Source organism: Triticum aestivum, chromosome 6D (genome assembly GCF_018294505.1).
Source record: "Triticum aestivum cultivar Chinese Spring chromosome 6D, IWGSC CS RefSeq v2.1, whole genome shotgun sequence".
Classification (NCBI taxonomy): domain Eukaryota; kingdom Viridiplantae; phylum Streptophyta; class Magnoliopsida; order Poales; family Poaceae; genus Triticum; species Triticum aestivum.
Window position 1 is genome coordinate 470,522,508 of NC_057811.1, and position 26,152 is coordinate 470,548,659.

The window sequence follows — 26,152 nt, forward strand, 5'->3', positions numbered from 1 at the left end:
GAAATGTCGCCATAGTCTAGATCGATCAAAGTTTAGGGGAAAATCAATTAGAAAACTAGGGCAAAGATGTTGTTGTATTAGGCTACTAGGTTAAACAGGAGATGCATAAGAGGGAAGAGACGTGGATGTGATATTACCTTCAAATTTATACTGCAATTCCCGCTGCTGACCTCTCCTCGTCGGCGATGCTGGCGGCTGGATGATGGGCGTGAGATCACGTTTTTTTTTTTGAGGGGGCACAGGAGAGATCTCGTGATGAGGATGCAAACAGGGGACAGGGGAGACGAGAGGCTTTTGTGGCCTGCAGAGTACACATTATCACATTTAGTTGTGGGCTTTTTTGTTTGTTTTTTACAACTATTTTGTGGGCTTTTGGTTGGGCATTCATTTGATAAATTTTTAAGGGACTGAGAAGCAGGCAGGTGCGTTCCAAGTTCGATGGGTTCAGGCGTGAGTTTCTATTGGGTTCATAAAAAACTCGTACCCATATACACGTACGTGCAGCAAAAAGATCGTTGGGTTCAACTGAACCCAACGGCTGTACGCTAGCTCCGCCACTGGATACAGCTAGGATCGGGATGGGGAAGGCATCGAGGTTATTGACCTCAGCAGCGAGAGGAGATGGCCGTGGGGGGTCTACGAGGAGGAAGACGAAGATGAGGAGGAAGACACTGAGTCGCTGAGTAGCGCATCAAGCAACTGTCACCCCAAGAGGAACAAAGAGGAACAACAAGAAGGAGGTCAAAGAAGAAAAGAACACGGAAGGAAACAGAAAAGAACTATGAAAGAGCGCACCCACCCTGCTGCCGAGCCACTGAGGGTGTATAGTCCAGCACATTGTTTTTAAACTGGACCAAGGAGAACGGGACTCTTACGGCGGGTTAGAGCAAGAAGAAAAGAACCAGTAAGATGGCTTGTTTTGTTCAGTGCCGCCTCTTCCTCCCGTGCTCCTCGCCGGCAGGAAGCCGAGACGCTTGCCAACGGACCAGTAAGACAGCTGGCTGCCCCGCCCCAGTGTCCGGCACGCGTGCCACGTCTGCCTTTGACCCATGTTCACCATGCTCGCCCATGCCCAACACACACGACGGTGACACAGCCGACTGGAAGGCTGCACTGAAGGTGCTACATTGCATGATCACGCGTCCCGGGAGGACAAATTCGTGACGTCTAAGCCCTCTGACGTCGTCGTCGTCGTCGGGGCGGAAGCCACCAAGGGCACCAAGTGCATAAGTGCAATTTGATGGCTTCCTCCTCGTCCTCCTCCATCATCGTCGTCTTCAAGCTATACAACAGGAACAACTGGTGCTACATCCAATATAGGGTTGCTGCCAGAGTGCTCTTCGCTGGACGGAACTATTGAAGCAGCAGAAACAAAAAGGCTACAACCCCCAACTGTGACAGGTTTTCATGTGATGCTGCCAGAGTGCTCTTCGCTGGATGGAACTATTGAAGCAGCGGAAACAAGAAGGCTACAACCCCCAACTGTGATAGGTTTTCATGTGATTATAGGTACTTTTTTTAGGAAATACTACGATCCAGTACCTATAAATAGAAAGCAGAACCTCCTTATGTCTATACATAGAAAGAAGGAGTTCCAGGACTGACTCATAGACTGTGCTAACTCCAGGCATAGCATAGGAGATGGATGGGGGAAAGGCATCACAGGAAGGAATGATGCAATAAATCCGGATAGCCAAGAAAAGACACATCTCTTGATCGGTCTCCGCCCTCCCATACCTCCTAAAACAACGGTAGTTTGCCTTTTTTCGTTCAATTGTACCTAGCCCAAACGCCTATCTATTTAGTACTTTCGAGTACCACGCAACAGCTTTCGAGTAAGAAAGCAACTTGACATTACGATCCCCCAGAAGAGGATTCATATTATTGTAGGTTTGTTTTTCATTTCCAGGTCCCTCCTTTTTTGGGAAATTCTTTTTTTCATTTTCCCAACATTTCTTAAAATACTTTTTCAACATTTTCTAAATACTTGTTCAACATTTTCCAAATACTTGTTCAACTTTTTTATAAATGAAAAATATTTCTTCAAATATTGATTCAACATTATTAAATACTTGTTCAATATTTTTCAAATACATGATCGACATTTTTCACATACTTGTTCATCTGCGCATGTCGCCGAGTCGAGATCTTCAAGGCTCGCGACGGGCCATTAGTGGTCTCCGGCGGCAGCGTCGGAGGCGGAGCAAAAAGAGATCGAGGGACGCGGAACAGTATTCCGGCTAGGCGGAAACTGCCATGTAGAGGTAGAATAGAACACAAGGGTGGAGATGGGAGCTGCTGGGAAACAGGAGCGAGAGGATGAAGATGGTTCTGAGGCAAGGCCTAAGCCCCATGACCGAGAAGATACCGCCTCCTGGCCGCCGGATATGATGGCCTCTGCTACCTTCCAAGATAAGCTCGCCGATCTACCCGGCGCGAAGCTCGTGGCCCACCTTTCCAATTCCTACGCACACGAGGGTGTCCACGCCCTGCGTCGCGATCGGCGCGCAGCGGCGCATCGCCTCCTTGCCTATGATGGTCTCTGCTACCTCCGAGGACTGCTTCGGCCGGCTGCATGGGGGCGTTGGGGCCGCGCTCGCCGGCTCCGGCAGGGCTCCGAGGAGGCCGCCCGTCGTCGAGGGAGGAGGGGTCGTGGCGCCTGGAACCCTAGCGGCGGCTGAACCCTTGAGCGAGGGGGGAGGGGGAGGGACTGAGCTCCGGTGCCGGAATTCATGAATCTTTTAATGAAGCATTTGAAAAATGTTAATCCGTATAGAAGAGCAAATATGAAAAAATGATGTAACATTTCGATAATGTATATAAAAATGTTAATCAAACTTTTGAATTTTTTTAACAACGCGGACGAGGTTGATGGTCGGGAGCGAGTCGACGGCAGCCTGGACGGACGTGAAGTTGCCAGCCGCGGGGTCTTTGTCGACGACGAGCGAGTAGGACGGGAACACGCGGGCCAGCTGCACGTGGTGGTACGTACTGTGCTTGAGGCCGCCCACGTAGCGCACCCACTGCATGAACAACCACTCCAGCTCCTCCGCCCGCGTCGCGTTCTCCGGGAACGGCCGGCCCGCTACCCTACCCGGCCACACGCCACGCGTGTGCCCTTCCATGCCCACCACCACCACAACAATGGCGATGCAGAGCAGGAGCCAGAGCCGGCCGGCGCGTGGCATTGGCGGCATCGGTCGCGCGCCAACGCCACACACGACCGGTGGCTGGGCATGCCACCATCCAGGAGCTTGTCCACAAACCTGGTGCTAATGAGCAAGCAGAGCCAGTGGGTGGAAAAGCTGCTAGGCACACGCGGTGCCGCGGTTGATCTCCGGCCTTACCTCCGGGAGACAAATCTTGTTGCGGCCTTGTCCGCTAATCTCGCTGGCGCACCAACACCACCACCTCAGCCTTCTCCCCGTTCTACTAGTGCCGTAGGTAAGAGTTCGACCCCCTTTTCTAATGAGCACACTCACAGGGAAAGGTATTTTACTGTTGTTTTTTGTGCACTAGGAGTAGGTCCACACCATTGTTGACAGTATGCCAGTGGAGAAGATGGTTGCGCCGACTGTACGGACAGAGCAACTGAAGGTGGTGCCGGCAGCAGGGATGGAGCAGCTGAAAAGCGAGGCGCGCGGCGATACGCTGCCGTTGTCCGAGAAGAAGAGCAAACGGGAGGAGGCAACTGAAATAGACGTGCTTGGCTTTAATTTGCCTCAACACACACTCGAACCAGACCAGATTACAAGAAAGAAAACCCAAAGGTGACTCATCTGCTTCTCCTCCGGCCGGGCAGGACACCGTCGTCATCGAGGCAGAAGCTACCAAGGGCACCAAGTGCAGAAGTGCAACGCGATGGCTTCATCCTCCTCGTCCTCCGTCGTCGTCATCGGCAATGACGACGATGCCACCTCCGACGCGCTCTCCGGGCCCGCTGTCGAGTGCATCGCCTCGACCCTACCCACCCAGGCCGTCGTCGACGCCCTCGGCAAGAAGCATGGCGTTTCGAGGGAGTTCCTCGCGCGCCCCGCCAGTGAGTTGCGAGCGTAGAAACTGAATGGGGCCCCACCGCCGAGTTGCGAGCCCGTCCACACCAGTATGCCAGTGGAGAAGATGGTGACGCCGACTGTAGGGACAAAGCATTGCATGTATGGTTTGAAGTGCTACTCATTGACGTTGATCATCCTAGGAAATCCAGCGGATGGTTTCGTCATTGCACTCTAGCACCTACCGTGCGGAACTTCCTAGGATGATAAAAATCAGTGAGTAGCACTTCAAACCTTAATTGCAATGCTTTGTCCCTACAGTCGGCACCACCATCTTCTCCACTGGCATACTGGTATGGACGGGCTCGCAACTCAACGGTGGGGCTCCATTCAGTTTCTATGCTCGCAACTCATCCAAATAAACAATTTAGTAGGTTATCATTCGACACATTTTAAGAACATGAAGCACCTAGAAGCTGCGGGAGGTGATGACTGCTCATGCGATCATGCAGAACATCATTAGGAATAATGTCTCCCACGTCTACGACCAGCGCGCGCCAGGGGTGTAGGCCCGCCCTGTGGCTCTCATTCTCACTTGGGATTTGATAGGAAACAATTCTGATAGGAAAGTAAATTTAGAGTATTTAAGCAGCGTTCAGGCCAAGAAGCACTGCCACAAAATGCACACAATATACCGGTCTCCAAGACAAACCATGCATATGATTTGTGGAAGCCAAGTTTTACCAACAAGGGCTCCTGCTCCAACTGGGATGAGCCGCAGCCGCTAGGGGATGGGAGATCCAACAGGAGCTGGGATGTGCCGCTACGGAGTGGATACAAAAGATCCAACAGGTGGGCTGGGCCACATCCGCAAGGGTATGGGAGATCACTCACTTTCTGATAATGAAAAAGATAATGATGAGGTTTATGAAAATACTCAAACAAGACAATGATGTTGAGATAGAACCTGCAGTTGATCTTGATAACCAACAACCCAAGAATACATGATATGATAAATGAGACTTTATTGCTAGAAAACACGGTAAAGAAAGAGAACCATGGGTTCAAAAACCTATGCCCTATCCACCTAAGTCAACTAAAAAGAAAGATGATGATGTAACAAATAGAAATATGTAGAAAGTTTCCCAAAATTTGAAGTTTAGAGTGTCACTTTATGCTAAATTCCGAGGTTTTCACCTGAAATTCAACCGGCCATTATAAAAATAAAAAAAATCAATAAAATGTAAAAACTTCACAATCTATCTATATTTGTCTACAAGATCATGTGTAGAAAATTTGAGATGATTTAGAGGTGGTCGAAAAAATCACGTTGTTAGAAAAGCTGGTTTGAGTGACCAAACGGTCTGTCCTTAAAAAAAGTGATTTTTTCGACCATGTCCAAAATAACCCCAATTTTTGCATACATGATGACATACATGTAACAAATAGAAATATGTAGAAAGTTTCCCAAAATTTGAAGTTTGGAGTGTCACTTTATGCTAAATTCCGAGGTTTTCACCTAAAATTCAACCGGGCATTATAAAAATAAATTCAATAAAATGTAAAAACTTCACAATCTATCTATGTTTGTCTACAAGATCATGTGTAGCAAATTTTGTTGGAAATATGCCCTAGAGGCAATAATAAAATGGTTATTATTATATTTCCCTGTTCATGATAATTGTCTATTGTTCATGCTATAATTGTGTTATCCGGAAACCGTAATACATGTGTGAATACATAGACCACAACATGTCCCTAGTGAGCCTCTAGTTGACTAGCTCGTTGATCAATAGATGGTTACGGTTTCCTGACTATGGACATTGGATGTCATTGATAACGGGATCACATCATTAGGAGAATGATGTGATGGACAAGACCCAATCCTAAGCATAGCACAAGATCGTGTAGTTCGTCTGTAGAGCTTTTCCAAATGTCAAGTATCATTTCCTTAGACCATGAGATTGTGCAACTCCCGGATACCATAGGAGTGCTTTGGGTGTGCCAAACGTCACAACGTAACTGGGTGGCTATAAAGGTGCACTACGGGTATCTCCGAAAGTGTCTGTTGGGTTGGCACGAATCGAGACTGGAATTTGTCACTCCGTATGACGGAGAGGTATCTCTGGGCCCACTCGGTAATGCATCATCATAATGAGCTCAATGTGAACAAGTGTTTGGTCACGGGATCATGCATTACGGTACGAGTAAAGTGACTTGCCAGTAACGAGATTGAACAAGGTATTGGGATACCGACGATCGAATCTCGGGCAAGTAACGTACCGATTGACAAAGAGAATTGTATACGGGATTGATTGAATCCTCGACATCGTGGTTCATCCGATGAGATCATCGTGGAACATGTGGGAGCCAACATGGGTATCCAGATCCCGCTGTTGGTTATTGACCAGAGAGTCGTCTCGGTCATGTCTGCATGTCTCCCGAACCCGTAGGGTCTACACACTTAAGGTTCGGTGACGCTAGAGTTGTATAGATATTAGTATGCGGTTAACCGAAAGTTGTTCGGAGTCCCGGATGAGATCCCGGACGTCACGAGGAGTTCCGGAATGGTCCGGAGGTAAAGATTTATATATGGGAAGTCCTATTTTGGCCACCGGAAAATGTTCGGGATTTTTCGGTATTGTACCGGGAAGGTTCTAGAAGGTTCCGAAGTGGGGCCCACCTGCATGGGGGACCCACATGAACGTGGGTAGTGGGGGCAAGGCCCCACACCCCTGTTCAAGGCGCACCAAGATCCCACCTTAGAAGGAATAAGATCATATCCCGAAGGGATAAGATCAAGATCCCTAAAAAGGGGGGATAACAATCGGTGGGGAAGGGAAATGATGGGATTTCTTTCCCCCACCTTTGCCAACGCCCCAATGGACTTGGAGGGCAAGAAACCAGCCCCCTCCACCCCTATATATAGTGGGGAGGCGCATGGGAGCTGCACCCCAAGCCCTGGCGCCTCCCTCCCTCCCGTGACACCTCTTCCTCCCCGCTTGCGCTTGGCGAAGCCCTGCCGGGATCCCGCTACTTCCACCACCACGCCGTCGTGCTGCTGGATCTCCATCAACTTCTCCTCCCCCTTGCTGGATCAAGGAGGAGACGTCCCCGCTCCGTACGTGTGTTGAACGCGGAGGTGCCGTCCGTTCGGCGCTAGGATCATCGGTGATTTGGATCACGACGAGTACGACTCCATCAACCCCGTTCTCTTGAACGCTTCCGCGCACGATCTACAAGGGTATGTAGATGCACTCCCCTCTCTCTCGTTGCTAGATGACTACATAGATTGATCTTGGTGATACGTAGAAAATTTTAAATTTCTGCTACGATCCCCATCAAATTTGAGGTGATTTAAAGGTGGTCGAAAAAATCACGTTGTTAGAAAAACTGGTTTGAGTGATTTTTTCGACCATGTCCAAATGATCCCAATTTTGGCATACATGATAACATACATGTAACAAATAGAAATTCAACCTGAAATTCAGGTTTTCACCTGAAATTCAACCGGGCATTATAAAAACAAAATAATGTAAAAAATGTAAAAACTTCACAATCTATCTATGTTTGTCTAGAAGATCGTGTGTAGGAAATTTGAGGTGATTTAGCTCGGGATCTGTCCTCAACTCAGAATCAGAGGTAACCACAACCAAGAAGCAACCAGGGTTAGAACCGGGACGACGACCACATCTATCGCAGCGGGGCATAAGGTTGAGCACCTCGCTGGGGTGCGTCTAACGGTACAGCGGGAGGAATGCGTCTCTCAAATCTGGGATGCGCGTCCCGCTACACGGCTTCTTTTGCGAGGCGCTCTCCCACTTTGGCAAGGATAATCCTTACACCGGCTGTCGCCCTTTGGTTTGCTGGGATGTGAAAGGACTTGCAGCGACACGACGGCACTCTCTGGGAAGAAGAGGAACACCTCCTACTTCCCCTAATCGTCTTCTTCTGCGAGGCGCTCTCCCACTTCGGCATCGCACCTATTTGAGAGAAGTTTCCGAGTTCCGAGGCACATTACTATCGATCCGAGCGATTGCGACTGCCACAACGGCGCAATGTTGTTGTGGCAGTCCGCACAGTCCGCGCCCACGGTCACCGTGAGTGACGGGGATGTGCACATCAGAGCTCCTGGCCGAGGTAGTTCACTGCATGGTGCATGTCCTCGGCGGGTTTTGCTCGCCGCGGCCAATGTAGTAGCGGTCCCGGTTGATCTTGCGTGTACGCGCACGTGCTGGAGGCCGGGATGCGCGTCCCGCTGCAGGCGCACGCGCTAGAGGCCAGGATGCGCGTCCCTCTGCAGAGCTCCTGGCCGAGTTGGTTCACTGCATGGTGCATGTCCTCGGCCAATGGGTTCTGTTCACTGCGGCCATCCTCGCCCAGGACTTGCAGCGACACGACGGCACTGTCTGGGAAGAAGAGGAACACCTCCTTCTTCCCCTAATCGTCTTCTTCTGCGAGGCGCTCTCCCACTTTGACATCGCACCTATTTGAGAGAAGTTTCCGAGTTCCGAGGCACATTACTATCGATCCGAGCGATTGCAACTGGCACGATGTTGTTGACTACCCAAAGGGGATGCGCGTCCCGCTGCACGACTTCTTCTGCCTGTCTTAAAGTTGACCTCCTCCGTCGCCATCCTCCTGCGCCGCTAAGGATGACCTCCTCCGCCTCCTTCCTCATGCGCCCCCTCTCCACACCCCTTCTCTTCCTGGGCAGAACATGTCCCGGTAGCCGGTCCAGAACCTCTCTGCCGCAAACGGCACCCCGCGGACGGGGCGAGCTCGCGCCCCCAGAGGGAACATGTTGAGCAGCGTCGGCTTGGCAAACAGACGAGCTTACCAGCTCCTGGCGGCGCGGGGCACGCCCATGGCTCCGGCGACCTCACGAAGAAGAAACCCCTTTTCCACTCCTTTTCGGATTTGGGACTGGTCAGGCCAGTGATCAGTGCTTTGGCACCTTTGCTGCACCCAAAGAAGTACTAGCCCCTCTTCCTTTGGGACTAGTCAGGCCAGTGATCAGTGCTCCAGCTCCTTTCCTGCACCCAAAGAAGTACCAGCCCATCTTCCTGAGGGAGAACAAATGCCGAAACACGGCGACCGAGCCGCCGGAGTGACAGAGCACGACGAAGCAGGCCGCAAACCACGTGTCATTCTCTCTGGGCTACGCGCTGGAGCTGGAGGAGAAGCAGATGGCGCAGGCGCCACCGCCTCGCCGAGGGTAAAATCAATAGGAAAGGCTTCGCATGTCGTCCACATGATGTAGGCGGAGAAGTTCTTGACGGGCGTCTGCGACTCCCCAAATTGACGAGCTTGCCATGTCCCGGCGACGGTGATCCGGGAGCTGGCACAACTCGAGGGGCGGCACGGGCAGCGAGCGGACTAGCGAGCGTGTCGCCGAAGTGAAGTAGCCCCAGCGCCGGAGCGCCACCGCCTCGCCGAGGGAAAAATCAATAGGAAAGGCTTCGCATGTCGTCCACATGATGTAGGCGGAGAAGTTCTTGACGGGCGTCTGCGACTCCCCAAATTGACGAGCTTGCCATCTCCCGGCGGCGGTGATCCGGGAGCTGGCACAGCTCAAGGGGCCGCACGGGCAGCGAGCGGACCAGTTGGCGTGCCGTCCAAGCGAAGTAGCCCCAGCACCGGAGAGGTTGTCTACAAGAAGAAGAGGACGATGCGCCACCCGTTGGGCGTGATCTGGGTCAGCACAATGCCGAAGTGGGAGAGCGCCTCGCAGAAGAAGCCGTGCAGCGGGACGTGCATCCCGGCCTCCAGCGTGTGCGCGTAGTGGGAGAGCGCCTCGCAGAAGAAGCCTTGCAGCGGGACGCGCATCCCCTTTGGGGAGTCGCAGACGCCCATCAAGAACTTCTCCGCCTACATCGGCGAGGCGGTGGCGCTGTGGGTGCTGCGGAAGAACTGCGCCAGCAGGCTCGAGAGAGACATCACGCACCGGGAGCATGTAGGGGAGCTGGCGAAAGCGAAGGGCGAACTTGCCGTGACGGTATGCATCCCAGTAAACCCCTGGGTTCCTAGAACTTCCAGGTGCCACCTCCGGGAGTGACGAACTCGCCACCCTGGTTGTCTGTGTTACCCTGATGCTCCCGTATCCCGAAGAGCTGATTGAGTTAGCACACGACACGCGTGCGCGAGGCCGAGAAGATGTACTGTTGAGACCGGACCCACCTCCGGGAGTGACAAACTCGCCACCCTGGTTGTCTGCGTTACCCCGGGAAGGGTTATCCCGACCACCAGGCAGGGTTCCTCCACCACCCTTCTGGGTGCAGTCCCTCGCGATGTGGCCGGGTTGGCCGCAAGCGAAGCCGGTGAACCCAGTGTTATTGCCCGAGAAACGCCTTGGCTGGCCCCGCCTTCCACGCTGACATTCCTTCCTTGAATGATTGTCGTCGGGGTGCAGCTGGCGGGGCTCGTCGTCCATGACCTCCGAGGACAAAAATGATTTCGTCTTCTTGTTCTTGGGCTCGGCGGCGGCGTCCTTGTAGTTTGGAGGGAACTTCATCAGTTCCTCCATGGCCACAAGGGCATCACGACGAGCTTGAGCGCTCGGCGTGGTGGCCTTGCTGCCTCCGCAGCCGCTCACCGGTGGCGGTGGCTCCTCCAGCGGCGGTCTCATCCAGTCATGGCCTCCTCGCGCGGTGCCATGGTGGACACGGTCTTCGTCACAAAATTTTAGCCCCAGCGTGAGGCGGTGCCCAGGTCGAGTGGATACGGACCCAGCATGAGGCGGTGCCTAGGTCGACACCACGCGAGGAGGCCATGTCCGTTTTTAGCCCCAGCGCGCCGGGGGCCGGCCTATGGCCCCCTCGTGGCCTCCTCGCGCGGTGCCATGGTGGACACGGTCTTCGTTACAAAATGTAGGGTTCCCTATAGTCTGACTCAGCGTGAGGCGGTGCCTAGGTCGAGTGGATACGGACTGTCGGTAGCCGGATACTGGGGTACCCCATTTCCCTGGATTCCGAGCACGCCTCTCAGACAATGCAGGATTGACCTAGGAGGATTCCAGCAAGGAGATGTCGGGAACATCTCTCAAGACGCACGAGAGAAGCACCTCGCATCACTTCTGGAACGGTGGAGCACAGCACATTCAATGCGCTAGAAGACAAGCATGCACCGCTGACAGGAGGCAACCAACACCTGGCGGGTTCCCTCACGCCTACTCAGCCCAGGGATGGATCGTTTGGTCTTACTTAATCCAGTTTTTGTAAGAACGTGATTTTTCGACCTCCTCCAAATCCCCTAAAATTTTGCACACATTATCTCATACATAAACATAGATAGACTGTGCATGTTTTACAGTATTTTGATTTATTTTAAAAAAATTACTGCCCCTTTGAATTTCATATCAAAACCTCGACCCCGGAAATTAGTCCGGGCATCGTGGCCAGACGGCTCGGCTGGGACGTGTAGGAGCGAGGAGACGCTGCCGCCGTCAGTAGCGGCGGACTGGTTGAAGTTCGTTATCGCCCTTACGCCGCACGCCTTGACGACCGCGGCGTCGTATGCTCTGGCGGCGTCAATAACTAAGCTCCGACTCTGCTTAATAAGTGCACATATACAAAGTTTAGATTATTGATGGCCCTGATGCGAGTAGCTGACTAATATTTGAGGACCAGTGTTGTGCATTGTGAGACATTGTTACTGGGTTCAGGAGTTTGACAATAGTTTTTTTTCCAGATATTTGCTCGTATTGTTGATTCTCTTCACTGGTCCCTGGTTGCTGTTTCGACCAGGCAGAAGAACTTTATCCTTGACTCGGGTATGATTCATGGTGAACTGATAAATCAAACTCAGGCAGACACTGTGTTATGTAATCTGCAGTCAATTTTGAGGAGCATCCCTGAGCACGGCGAGGCCATCTCTGAGTTTGAGACGCTAGCTCCATTTGTTCCGACTCAAGACCACGAGTAAGTGGATGCAACAATTGCAATCCTGTGTTTATCAAATTTTTATGTGGTAATCAATTGCAATTCTTGCAGACATGATAGCGCATTTCATGTACTGATGTATATGAAAGAGCTCGTCAATGGTGATGGTTCGTCTATATATGCCAGCAAAAGTAACCCGGTAAACATTGAGCCTTGTGCTTTTTAAGTTTTGTTCTATTTAAATCCTAGAACAAATGATTTATGCCTCACAAATGCAGGAAACGGTGTCCCAACATAGAGTTCTTACGTCTGTGGGACTCCTCGAACGTAGACTTAACCAAAACAACATTTTACGTAGATCAGGTTGGGATCCCACCTATTTTTAAGTTTGAAACCATCCAAATGTGGCTTTTCGGTAATTTTTTTGACCGAGAAACCGTTGTTTTTGGCAGCAGCACCTGAGATGGAAGTTTTGGAAGAATATAACGCTGACCCACAATGCAGTCGCAGTAGCACAGCTCGAGGGAGAGGTTCAGCTCGAGGGAGAGGAAGGAGAAACAGTATGGATCAAGGTACAGTTACAGCTAACCCATATATGAACCATTTGTGAAGTTTTGCAATTTTCTAATTATCATTGTGGGGAATCATTTGAATACCAGGAAATATCCTACCTAGCAGAACAAGGCGAGGCAATGTCGCTTGATTGGACGCGAGGACCATGTGATCGTTGTCTGCTGTTATTCTACCTCCCTGTCTGTTGGTTGTGCTTTGTTCTGGTACTTTGGTTGTCTGTGCTTTGTGAACCTGGGGCATGCCCCAATGCAGTACTTTGTTATAACTCGTCGTTGGCTGGCCATTACTGCGCCTTATGTCCTCATGGGTAATACTCTGGCCAATACTGTTTTGAAGTGTATTGCCCAGGATTGGGTGAAAGCAAAACTGAAATTCTTTGGTTCATCGGCAAAATTCCTTAGTACGTACAGGAAATACTAGGGCCGATCAATCCAACCCTTAATGACTCTGAAACTCTTTTTAAAATTGTTGAAATTCAAAAAATGTTGCAAACATTTTCTAATTTATTTAAAATTCGAAAATTGTAGGGGGGTCTTTTCCTACCCTTTACCTTAGTATTTTCGAAAACACGATAATTCGGAACAAATATTTCAAAAAATGTTGCAAACATTTTCGAAATTTTTTAAAATTCGAAAATTGTAGTGGGATCTTTTCCTACCATTTACCTTAGTATTTTCAAAAACAAGATAATCCAGAACAAATATACCACCACTCCATGGCTTTTCTTTAAAATTATTTCAAATTCCAACATTTTAAAATTTGAACTAATATACCACAGCTCCATGGCCTCAAGATCCGGCGCATTCCTTTTCTGCAAGGAGCCGTGGCCATGCCCGGTGGAGTGGGGCGAGCAGTCAGTAGCTGCGGACTGGTTGAAGTTTGTTATAGCCCCTACGCCGCGCGCCTTGACGACCGCGGCGCCGCCACTTTATGACAAGGAGAGGCCGGCGAGCAGAGCAGCTCCCTCCCTCTCCTCCGTCGATCGCTCGCCTCGCCGCCCGCCACCGCCGGGAATCGCCCCGCCCCTTTGACGGTCAAGCTCCAGCCTACTCCCCATTCCTCCGTACCCCTATCATGTTTTTATTTTCTGTGTGATTTCTCGCATTTGTGGGGCCACCCTTTCTTATCAAACAAGTGAAAGAGATAATCCAGTAGATGGATTTGGAGGAGGTCAAAAAATCACGTTCTTACGAAAATTGGATTAAGTAAGACCATACGGTCCGTCCCTAAGCAAGTCGTTTTTTCGACCATCTCCGAATCTGCCCAAACTTGTTGTACATGGTAGCATGAAGGTATTAAACATCATTACCTAACAATCCTCAAGAAATGTGAAAGTTGACATTGTCCCAGGTGGAGCTCACATTTGGCCCGGCACTTTCGACACCGCCAGGGACGCCGCCAGAGCATACGACGCCGCGGTCGTCAAGGCGTGCGGCGTAAGGGCGATAACGAACTTCAACCAGTCCGCCGCTACTGACGGCGGCAGCGTCTCCTCGCTCCTACACGTCCCAGCCGAGCCGTCTGGCCACGATGCCCGGACTAATTTCCGGGGTCGAGGTTTTGATATGAAATTCAAAGGGGCAGTAATTTTTTTAAAATAAATCAAAATACTGTAAAACATGCACAGTCTATCTATGTTTATGTATGAGATAATGTGTGCAAAATTTTAGGGGATTTGGAGGAGGTCGAAAAATCACGTTCTTACAAAAACTGGATTAAGTAAGACCAAACGATCCGTCCCTGGGCTGAGTAGGCGTGAGGGAACCCGCCAGGTGTTGGTTGCCTCCTGTCAGCGGTGCATGCTTGTCTTCTAGCGCATTGAATGTGCTGTGCTCTTTGTCGGGCGGTGGGAACCAGCTGGAGGGCTCCACCGTTCCAGAAGTGATGCGAGGTGCTTCTCTCGTGCGTCTTGAGAGATGTTCCCGACATCTCCTTGCTGGAATCCTCCTAGGTCAATCCTGCATTGTCCGAGAGGCGTGCTCGGAATCCAGGGAAATGGGGTACCCCAGTATCCGGTTACCGACAGTCCGTATCCACTCGACCTAGGCACCGCCTCACGCTGAGTCAGACTATAGGGAACCCTACATTTTGTAACAAAGACCGTGTCCACCATGGCACCGCGCGAGGAGGCCACGAGGGGGCCACAGGCCGGCCCCCGGCGCGCTGGGGCTAAAAACGGACATGGCCTCCTCGCGTGGTGTCGACCTGGGCACCGCCTCACGCTGGGTCCGTATCCACTCGACCTGGGCACCGCCTCACGCTGAGTCGGACTATAGGGAACCCTACATTTTGTGACGAAGACCGTGTCCACCATGGCACCGCGCGAGGAGGCCATGACCGGATGAGATCGCCGCTGGAGGAGCCACCGCCACCGGTGAGCGGCTGCGGAGGCAGCAAGGCCACCATGCCGAGCGCTCAAGCTCGTCGCGATGCCCTTGTGGCCACGGAGGAACTGATGAAGTTCCCTCCAAACTACAAGGACAACACCGCCGAGCCCAAGAACAAGAAGACGAAATCATTTTCGTCCTCGGAGGTCGTGGACGACGAGCCCTGCCAGCTGCATCCCGACGACAATCATTCGAAGAAGGAATGCCGACGTGGAAGGCGGGGCCAGCCGAGGCGTTTCTCAGGCAATAACACTAGGTTCACCGGCTTCGCTTGCGGCCAACCCGGCCACATCGCAAGGGACTGCACCCAGAAGGGTGGTGGAGGAACCCCGCCTGGTGGTCGCAATAACCCTTCCCGGGTAAAGCAGACAACCAGGGTGGCGAGTTCGTCACTCCCGGAGGTGGCTCTGCGCCGTTCATCGTCTTCTCAGCCTCGCCCGCGTGTGTCGTGTGCTAACTCAATCAACTCTTTGGGATAAGGGAGCATCGGGGTAACGCAGACAACCAGGGTGGCGAGTTCGTCACTCCCGGAGGTGGCTCCGGGAAGTTCCAGGTGGCGCGTCGGCTCCGCCCTCCAACGAAGCCAACAAGAGGCGGCGCTCCCCACGTGCGCCGGTCTCACGGGGGGCCATAGGCCGGCCCCCGGCGCGATGGGGCTAAAAACGAACATGGCCTCCTCGCGCGGTGTTGACCTGGGCACTGCCTCATGCTGGGTCCGTATCCACTCGATCTGGGCACCGCCTCACGCTGAGTCGGACTATAGGGAACCCTACATTTTGTGACGAAGACCGTGTCCACCATGGCACTGCGCGAGGAGGCCATGACTGGATGAGACCGCCGCTGGAGGAGCCACCGCCACCGGTGAGCGGCTGCGGAGGCAGCAAGGCCACCACGCCGAGCGCTCAAGCTCGTCGCGATGCCCTTGTGGCCATGGAGGAACTGATGAAGTTCCCTCCAAACTACAAGGACGACGCCGCCGAGCCCAAGAACAAGAAGACGAAATCATTTTTGTCCTCGGAGGTCATGGACGACGAGCCCTGCCAGCTGCACCCCGACGACAATCATTCAAGGAAGGAATGTCGGCGTGGAAGGCGGGGCCAGCCAAGGCGTTTCTCGGGCAATAACACTGGGTTCACCGGCTTCGCTTGCGGCCAACCCGGCCACATCGCGAGGGACTGCACCCAGAAGGGTGGTGGAGGAACCCCGCCTGGTGGTCGGGATAACCCTTCCCGGGGTAACGCAGACAACCAGGGTGGCGAGTTTGTCACTCCCGGAGGTGGCTCCGGTCTCAACAGTACGTCTTCTCAGCCTCGCGCGCGCGTGTCGTGTGCTAACTCAATCAGCTCTTCGGGATACGGGAGCATCGGGGTAACGCAGACAACCAGGGTGGCGAGTTCGTCACTCCCGAAGGTGGCACCTGGAAGTTCTAGGAACCCAGGGGTTTACTGGGATGCATACCGTCACGGCAAGTTCGCCCTTCGCTTTCGCCAGCTCCCCTACATGCTCCCGGTGCGTGATGTCTCTCTCGAGCCTGCTGGCGCAGTTCTTCCGCAGCACCCACACTCTAAACTTCAAATTTTGGTCAAAAAAATCACTTGAAATCATTGAGCTCTGGTCGAAAAAATCACTTGAAATCATAAAGCGAGGACCGGCTCTGTTTTGGGAACAAGAAATCCTTCGATACATCATGACTACCACAGTGATCTTGCACAGCATAATCATTGAGCATGAGTTTGGCCAAGATTTGGATTATTGCTACTATGACTTAACAGGAAGGGTGGTGCATCCTCGTAGAAGGACAACCCGCATCCGACACTTTCTTGAAGTTCATCAAGAAATTCAAGATGTGGATAGTCATGAACGTCTTTAACAAGATCTCATGGCGGAGTGTAAACATGGAATGGGCAACAAGACCACTAGTTCTACACTTCTACTTCTATGTTTCATGTTATGTTTGATGCACTTTGTGTTATGTTTGACGAATAAGGGTGTTGAATTTGGGGTTGTGACTGATGGACTATGTAATAAATAAGTACTAGTGCTTTATTTGTTTTGGAATAATTTGAAATGAGTTTGATATTATTTTGCAAGTGCACAAAGATGTGTGGTAGAAGTAGAATCTAAAGTTTTGGTCTCCAGTTTTTACAACATTGCAATTACTGCAATAGCAGAAAAAAATGGAGACCAAAAATCTTCTCTCTCCACACCTAAGACTGTTTTTTGGTCTGATGTGGAGATACTATAATTGATGTGTAATTCCAGCTGACATGTTAGAACAAGTAGGAAGGGTTGTCAATTGTCATACATTCTAATTCGTAATAAATATTAAATATGGACAAAGGTAACTTACAATCTGAGTTCGTATGTGGACCCTCCTTGATGCTAATCTTCTCATGAAGTATGCCACATGTACTTAAGATATTCAAGATTGCACGAACTCCCTCGTCAACCTCTTCACATTCAACGTAAACGGACTTGCTCCTACAATTTTCTATCAGATAAGAACGCTTAGTAAAGACAAATACATCATCCACAATAACACCTTAAATAATACAGCAACATCGTTATATACAGCATATACCTCAGTGTTATCAAGCTTAAGAGTGAGTATCTCAAGGACTGGAGACTGTCGGAGAATGCAAACTAGGTTAATGGCCGTAAACCACTCATTGAGTAACAGAGTCTTCATTTTGCCAAAGATGGGACGCCATTTCAAATCCCGTCTGTAGAGAAACTGAACAAATTGCAAAGAACAAAAAAGAATCTGAGACTCTAGAAGATTAAATAATTTATGCTATAAGAACCTAAAATATCATATATTTTTTTATCCAATCAAGACACTATTATTAGCCAATGATTGGGGTGCATTAGATTAAGATAAAATACCAAAATGCGACAATGAAGATAAACCACTCATTGAGTAACAGAGTCTTCATTTTGCCAAAGATGGGACGCCATTTCAAATCCCGTCTGTAGAGAAACTGAACAAATTGCAAAGAACAAAAAAGAATCTGAGACTCTAGAAGATTAAATAATTTATGCTATAAGAACCTAAAATATCATATTTTTTTATCCAATCAAGACACTATTATTAGCCAATGATTGGGGTGCATTAGATGAAGATAAAATACCAAAATCCCGCCTGTTCTTGTGACGGAAATCATGACATCCATCGTTAGGTCGGACATAGGCTGTTTCTAGCAATGGCACCTTAAAAATCATCCAACTAGAGTGAGATAAGACTCGGGGAACAACAGTAAATACAGCGAGGCAAAGGCAGTCCTTGCTGGATGGATGCAGAGCACTATACTGTACATTCTACCCACTATCATTCTTAGTGATATATATTCTACCAAATGGAACACGAGAGAAGACCTAAACTGAATGTCAAGATGAGAACAGCTACTATTTTCATCACCCAATAAACAGTAAAAGGATTAGATAACTTTTGAACTGAAAAAAAAATGAGAAGAGAATACAAAATGATTTTGCATGGATGGTACAGATCTATAATTTTTTGAACAGAAAAAAAAGAGGAGAATAAAAAATGTGGGCTACTTATTGTAGTGTGACCAGCAATTACAGAATAATAAACTATGTTGAAATATAACAGTCATTCTAAGCTCCATCAGCATGCAGATCCAATTTATAGTGAAGGATAATGAATACAAAATATGGATGGATTTGGAGGGGGGGTCTGTGTCATACATTCTAAGTCATGTGTAATTACATCAGACATGTTGGAAGGGTTGTCATACAATCTGACCTATAATGGATCCTAAATATAGACAAAGGTAACTTACAATCTGAGTATGGACACAGACCCGCCTTGATGGTAATTTGCTCACTAAGTATGCCGCATCTACTTAAGATATTCAAAATTTCACTACTCCCTCATCAACCTCGTCACATTCAATGTAAACAAACTTAATTAAGGTGTGCACACACAAGTGGCTGCTCTATTGTTTCCTGGGCTCCTGTTGCTCCTACAATGTTCTATCAGATAAGAGCACTTAGTAAGGCAAATACAGCATCCATGAAAACACCTTAAATAATATAGCAACATTGTTATCCATACAGCATATACCACGGTGTCATAACACTGAAGAGTGGGTATCTCAAGATTTGGAGATTGTTGGAGAATGCAAAATAGGTCAATAGCCGTAAACCACTCATTGAGTACGAGAGTCTTTTATTTGTCAGAATTAGGGCACCATTCCAAATCCTGTTTGAAGATAAGCTGGACAAATTGCAAATGAACAGAAAAAAACAGTCTGAGACTCTGGTACAATATACTAGGAACTTCAGTTAGATACTTTAATTTCAAAACTAGGAAAAGAAAATCTATACTATGTCCGCAAACTATCACATTTTATCCAATAGAGCCACGATGTTATTAATTTGTTGATTTCAGGCCCAATGGGTGAAGATGAAGTTAGGAAGCTGTGGTGTGAAAATAAGTAACTAGACTATATGCGGCTCTAACAATGGATATAAATACTACAGCTACAACAGAAACTATGGGTGGCAACTGGCAAAGTAACAGTAAGAGTAAGAAAGATAGTGCAGAGCATACCAATTCAGGCATAGCAATCAATTTCAACTCAACAGCATTGGACAATCCGTTGAGAAGCAGACACTTCTCGCTGGCACATCCACATGTAAGAAAATCGTCCTCGTCAGTTTCACAGACACCACAGTACGCACGGCCAAGCAAAATGGATGCTTTTCCCAGTAATGGCATCTCCTCAAGGGAAGGAGTCAAGCCCTGAGAATCTCCTAGTTCCAACGAGATAAGACATGGGGCATCACTATCCATGTGGATATCCTCAGGGAAGATATTGTCCTCCCCAATGAATCACAGATGCTTTAGTGATTTAGAACGTACTATCTCAAACACGTCAACAAGGCAACTTTCTATTGTTAGCTGCTCTAATACTGGGCAGCATGCATCGATTGATGCAGAGGCCGGAGGTACGCCTCCTTTTCAACAACAACAAAAATCTCAAACGCGTCAACAAGGCAACTTTGTATTGTTAGCTGCTCTAATACTGGGCAGCCCGAGAAATCCGCCGAGGAATCTATGAGGTCAACATAATAAAATGTTGTGTGCCTCAAGTGGCGGGAGATGAGACGTGTACCAGGTGATACTGGTGCGTCCACAGAACACAGCGGCACTTTAAAATGTACTCCCTCCGTCCCAAAATACTTGTCGGAGAAATGGATAAAATTGGATGTATCTATAATTAAAATACGTCTAGATTCATCCATTTCCCCGACAAGTATTTCCGGACGGAGGGAGTACTCGTTAATCAATCGATTGGTTTGTTTGAAACTGATATGGTCCACACCAGTGCAGGGATTGCGCCTCCAAAAGTAACGCCACTGGGTGTCAAGCAAGCAAGTCTGCAGGGCATCATCTCCCGGCAGAAGGGACAGGATGTGGTCGAGCTGGTCGTCGGGGAGGAGGCGGAAGGGATCCTCGCCGGTGCCAGCAGCCTTCTTGCCCATTTCGTCGAACGGGTGGCGGGTGCTGCGGGATTGGGGAAGAAAATCAGCAGAAACACGAGAGAAAAAAAGGAACCACAAAGTCGATCTGATTCTGGAGAGAAAAGGAAGAGATTGCAGCTTCACCTGAGCACGACTCGCGGACGGGCGGAAGCTCCGGCCGCCGGCAGCCGCGGGGAAGAACAGGCCGGGAGAGGAATACGCCTCCTACCATCCCACCCCGACGGTATTTAACGAATCACAAGAAGGGGAGAGGAGAGGGTTCGGCGCCGTCCGTCGACCTCGATTCCCCTCCCCGTGCGCCATTATTGCCGCGCTCATTCCCCGCAGAGAAATCGTACGCGAGTAGAATGCGAGAAGACCGCCGGAGGGAGCGCCCATGCAACCCGCGGGCGTTCTGGTTTTGTGGGGCCGACGTTTTTTTTTTAGTATTTTCAGTTTATTTTTGCTTATCTATCTTTTGTTTTTTGCATATCCTTATCTATCTTTTCTTTCGCATGGATCAAGTTGTACCATCGTATTTTGTTCCCTTATTGTGGGTTTGTATCAAAATTTAATTGGTCATGGATTTTCCTTTAAAAACCGAGTACAATCTAGATGCGCTCATGCAACATGAAACATGCACAAACTCAAATTATCTAGTGAGGATTGAATTTGTTTGAGATTGACGATGTTATAAAAAATGCCATGATAAATACACCCGACACCAAAATTTTGATCATCATGACTAGGCACAAACCATCGCCCTAGCCACGCACTTAAATCTAAACCCAACCTAGAAGCTTGATGGCTTTTGAGCTCGACTCCATTTCTTGGCCCGATGGCCTAGCCCAGAACCAGGTAAAGGACAAAAAAAGGTTTTAGTGTAAATACATGCATATTACGATTAAAAAATTATTTTAAATGGGCAAATAGCACTATTGATTTATTTCAAACGGGGATTGGGCTTGCTAAAACCCGACGGAATAAATGCCCGGATCTACACGCAACCAGTAATTGGTTCTCTAGTTTAAGAGCATTTGTTTTATCATATCAACTCACTTCGTAAATGATAGTGACAATTCATCTATAGTGTCTTTTGTTCTTAAATATCAATACAACTTGTTAGGCGAAGGTTGGAAACATGATCATATATCATCAGCAATCTACTTCATGTACCAGCAAAAAAAAATCTACTTCATGTGACCACCTTCATCAACAATCAAGACATGAGTGCAAGGCGCAGACTTAAAGGAGGTGTTAAGAAAAATAATCCGGTAGTTTGTTCGAACTCATCGTCTCGATGGCAACATGCTATTCCTTTTGTGCCGCTTGTATAGTCATTGACGACATATCTGGAAAAAAATCATGATATGAAAATTACTATTTGACGTGCATTAGGTGCCCCCACACAAAAGTGTGAGTCACTTGGGGCATGTTTGGTTACATTGCCGATCCAGCCTGGCTCGGCGAGCTTGGCTCTATTGAGCCGGTTTGAGGGGATGCAGGCCAAAAAACACGAGATGCACATAGTTTGGTTGCCTGCATGCCCCTAGTTGCATGAGACAACCATTTTCGACCCAGCGTTTGGTTGCCCGCATTGCATTAGGCGCACATATGCCATGGTGTTTGGTTGTAACCTGCATAAGGTGTTGTCACCACTTCAAACTAGTGGTGAGCTTACCACACCGAATCTGAACATGTAGCGCCATCTACTTAAACAAATGACAGTTCATCCTAACTAGTATCAAATGACAGTTCAAATTATTAAGAGCCATGGCTAAAAAAGGGATAGTTCATCGGTGTTGCTGCTACCAGATCTTCCTCTTCCTCTCCTCTTCTTCTGCTTCTACTTCTGCTTCTGCTGCTGCTTCTGCTACTGCTGCTGTTGCTTCTTGTTCTTCTTCCATCTTCAAATCCTGCACTAACCTCTATTAAGCCACATCGCCTCTGCCCACTCCAACCTTTTGTTCTTCCAAGCGTCATTGTCAAATGCCTCCAAACCATGCCCAGAGCTAACAACATCGTCAGGCTCGACATCTTCCTCCTCAGGCACGTGTTCATTAAAGCCCCACTGGAGGATCCAGTTATGCAGAATGCAACAAGCAAGAACTAGCTTAACCTGAGTGGAGTATGGGTGGAATGGCTTCTTATCCAGGATCTTAAACCTATTCTTCAGAGCTCCAAATGCCCTCTCAACAGTTACTCTAAGGCTGGAGTGTTTGAGATTAAACAGCTCCTGTGCAGTCCTATGATAGTTCCTACCAGAGAACTAGTTGAGATGGTACCTTGTTTTCCTGAAGGGTGGAAGAATACCTGGCCGACATGCATAGCCAGCATCTCCAAGGTAGAACTTGCCGTCGGGGATCTTGATCCCATCAGGTCTACTCATCTTGTCAGTGAGAATGTTAGCATCATGCGCTGACCCCTCCCAGCCAGCCAGCACATATGTGAACTTCAGATCAAAGTCAACAGCAGCAAGCACATTCTGGCTTGTGTAGTGCTTCCTCCCCCTGTATGTTGTAGACTGTGACCTAGGAAATCTGGCAGTGACATGAGTACCATCTATTGCCCCAATGCAATCCTGAAAGTGGCATCACAAGCCTGTGTTAGTGCTCAACTTGAACAATACAAGCATATCAAGCCATGAAAAGTGTATATTGTCAATGCTCACCTTGAAGTATGGATACCATCTTGGGCTTCCACGAATCTTGGGTGGAGTCTGGCCAGATGGTCTCCTGATCATCTCTCCTCTAAGCTCCCCAATAGCAAAAAGCACTTGCTTGAAGTACCTAGAGATGGTCTCCATTGATCTCCTGAACGTGTTGTGAATGACCCTGAACCTCTGGTTATGGCCAACAACATGGAGGAACATGGCCACTTGCTCTTCGACACTGGTGTTGATGCTATCTTGTAACAGCCCCCTGCTCCTGAAGGTCTCGACAAGCCTGGCAAATGGTGCTCTTTTCATTCTAAGCATCCATAGAGCCTCGACGTCATTGCAGTTGTAGATGTAGTTCAGATTTTGGATCCTCTCCTCTTCCCGGGGAAACAATGGACCATAGCGGATCAAAGGTCTCCCAGCACGACGAACAGCTCTCTGGCGCATGAACATGACCCATGCCTGAATCACACTAATCAGTGCTGATGCCTGGATTATCAGCCTCATCCGTGCGTCCATAACCTAGTCGACATCGACGGTTCGTTCAGTGGGAAATCGATCCTACACCTAGCTTAACGGCCTAACCACCGAGCTAACAAAGGGGGGAAGGGTGCTGCTTACCAGCATCGGAGACGAGGACGGCGTAGGGGGAGCCATGGCACAGACTAGGTCGACCAGACGGTGGCCAACAGCAAGGGGAGCACCAGATCCACCGCAAACGCCGCCGCCTCTTCCGCCGCCGCCGCCTATAGCGCAGATCTGAAATCGCAGCCGCCGCCGGTGGTGAGGCAGTAGGGAAGAAAGGGGGACAGTGGCTATGGGTGAGCGAGTGAAAGGGGGGGTGAGGCTAATTTGGTGCCGGGACGGCGCGCCAGATTTCCATCTCCCCCCCCCCCTCGCCCTCGCCTCGCTCCCGCTCGTGCGACCTCGCGCGCGCCGCACTCAGCCTGGCTCGTGAGAAACTGTCGATCCGAGCGTTTCCAGCGAGCCAGGCTCTGGGCTGCTTTGAGAAGCGTGCGATGCGGGCCCAACAGGAAAACCAGGCAACCAAACAGGCCTCTCCCTTCCCGCGCGGGCCTGGTTGGGCTCGATGCGGGCAACCAAACACGCCCTTGGTTTTTGCTCCATGCCTCCATCTGGCATAGTGTCTTTCTTTACCCAAGTTACTAGATGCCATGTCACATGTTGCTGCAGGAATTTGTTGCAATATATTTTGATGGACTTGGTTGTGTGGAACATGAACATTTGTATTAATCATATGAGGACTAAAATTGAAAATATATATGTGATATACTGAGTCTGAGTCCATACAATTGCTAGCTAATACTGGATACTATGCATGTTTGCATGTTGAGGTTGGTCTTTTCCACACATGCATGCTTGCTTGTTGAGGTGTCTTGTATGCATGTTGAGAGAATAGATTAGTGAGGATCAACTATTTAGTTATATAGGATTCATTCCAGATGAGACCTTTCCCACCTCTATTCATTAACCAGTGAAAATAGTCATTTACATGAAAGAGGGATACCAGAGCCTGGTTTTTTTTAGAACAATGTGACCTTTGGAGTCTGCAGAGGACATTCCCATAGCCAAAAGATACTTCATTATTTGCCTTAGTAGATTTGCCAAAAATAACATTGAAGTAAACCAGTCCGCCTGTTTAACGTCCCATTTGATAACTTCTTGAAAAGATACATTGGCCCAACAAATTTTTACTTTGCGAACTGAAAAGTACTGAAATTACCAACGTGTCTTTGCATCACCGACTTCTTTGTGGTCCTTCAGGAATTCCACACTCGGATTTGACCCGGATCTTATCTCGCTAGTAATGTAAGCTATCATTGACATGCTTCATCATTTGTATCTTTATGCGATTTCCTACTTGATCTGACATGTTTTCTGTACTTACACATTTACAAGAGTGTATGAAACTCTTTACAACACAATTATATTACTTATTCATCATCATATAGTAATAAATGTACTGCATGCTGGTGGAGTTGAGAATTGTTGCTAAATTTCTGGAATTAATGGTAGCAAATAGTACTCCACATTATTCCCCGCAAAAACAAAAGTACTCCATGTTGCCATTGTTGCCTGTAAATGGTCTGTATCATCCATGCAAAATTGTTTGGGTTTGGCCCTCTGCTTTTTTCATCGTTTAATTACCGATGAATAGCAGAAGTACCCGTTTCGAAGTGAAGTTTATATTCACTTCCAGTTGGAAGATTACACTTGGCATCTATTCAGCAGTTGCTAGCCAAGTTATTCTCCTATGTATCTACTACCTATGTCCTGGTTTACTAGTCCTCCTCCTCGTATTTGGATTATTTTTTAATCATGATTTTAACTAATAAATAATATCATCGAAAGCTACATTCAAACACGAATCTAACAATATAATTTGTGGTGACATGAATTAACATTTTGCTAGTCAAATATGTGGTCAAACCTTGATTCAAACGATGTTGCTCCCCTGCTTTTATGCAACATCATGCTCAATGATGATTTGTACAATACTTCTAGCAATTCGCTTGCGATCCTGTACCTACTCTGAACAAATGTACCCCATTCGTAATCTACATCAATGCACCATAATTTGAATTACTAAAAGTTTGTCAAATGTTTCTACTGTCTGAGTAAATAATGAGTCGATCATTGGCCAGTATTTGAGGAAGTTTAAGTAGTGTCTATATAAATTTCACAAAATCTGACAATTTCATTGTAAAAATAGACGATGTGGCAATGTGCGCCAAAGCATCACAGTTACTCAGTCATACATGATACAACTATTGGAGATGCCCTCAGCCAGCAATACCATGAGTTCATTGTGCAGGGTCTTTTGCTTCATTTATTATAGTAGAAACTGCATAGCAGCACGTTCGTGTCATCAGATTACTTCTGGTACGCGGCGGGTGCGAGGCCAAGGAGATCCAGGCACCCGCCCTTTCTGATGGTGAGAGCTTGTGCCGCGTGATTCGAGCACGATTGTGTATTTGAGCACACTGAGCTTCTCTTCTGTTATAATGTCCGTGTCACCTTGCCAGCCGATTCTAAGCTGCTCTTCTAGCCACTAGTTCATCACTGTTTCAGAGGGGCCAGAGTGAACACGTCCACACGCTGCTACTAATTACCTTCGGTATTGCCGGTACTAGTACGAGTCTCATCTTA

At 48.7% G+C, this 26,152-nt stretch overlaps 2 long non-coding RNA genes across 6 annotated transcripts; both read right to left on the bottom strand.

Annotated features, from left to right (window-relative positions):
- Window positions 1–232: 232 nt before the first annotated feature.
- LOC123142084 (uncharacterized) lies at window positions 233–562 on the bottom strand. The gene is made up of 2 exons (XR_006470519.1): window positions 485–562; window positions 233–301 (listed from the first exon to the last, which is right to left on the bottom strand). It is a non-coding gene; the product is annotated as an uncharacterized lncRNA (long non-coding RNA).
- A 3,981-nt stretch (window positions 563–4,543) lies between these two features.
- Window positions 4,544–20,747, bottom strand: LOC123145985 (uncharacterized). 5 transcript variants are annotated; one of them, XR_006472576.1, is made up of 5 exons: window positions 20,467–20,747; window positions 17,719–20,365; window positions 17,414–17,566; window positions 17,183–17,323; window positions 4,544–4,889 (listed from the first exon to the last, which is right to left on the bottom strand). It is a non-coding gene; the product is annotated as an uncharacterized lncRNA (long non-coding RNA). The 5 variants fall into 5 exon arrangements; XR_006472577.1 differs by lacking the exon at window positions 4,544–4,889 and adding an exon at window positions 11,246–11,540; XR_006472578.1 differs by lacking the exon at window positions 4,544–4,889 and having other exon boundaries at window positions 16,067–17,323; window positions 17,719–17,813; window positions 17,964–20,365.
- Window positions 20,748–26,152: the final 5,405 nt, after the last annotated feature.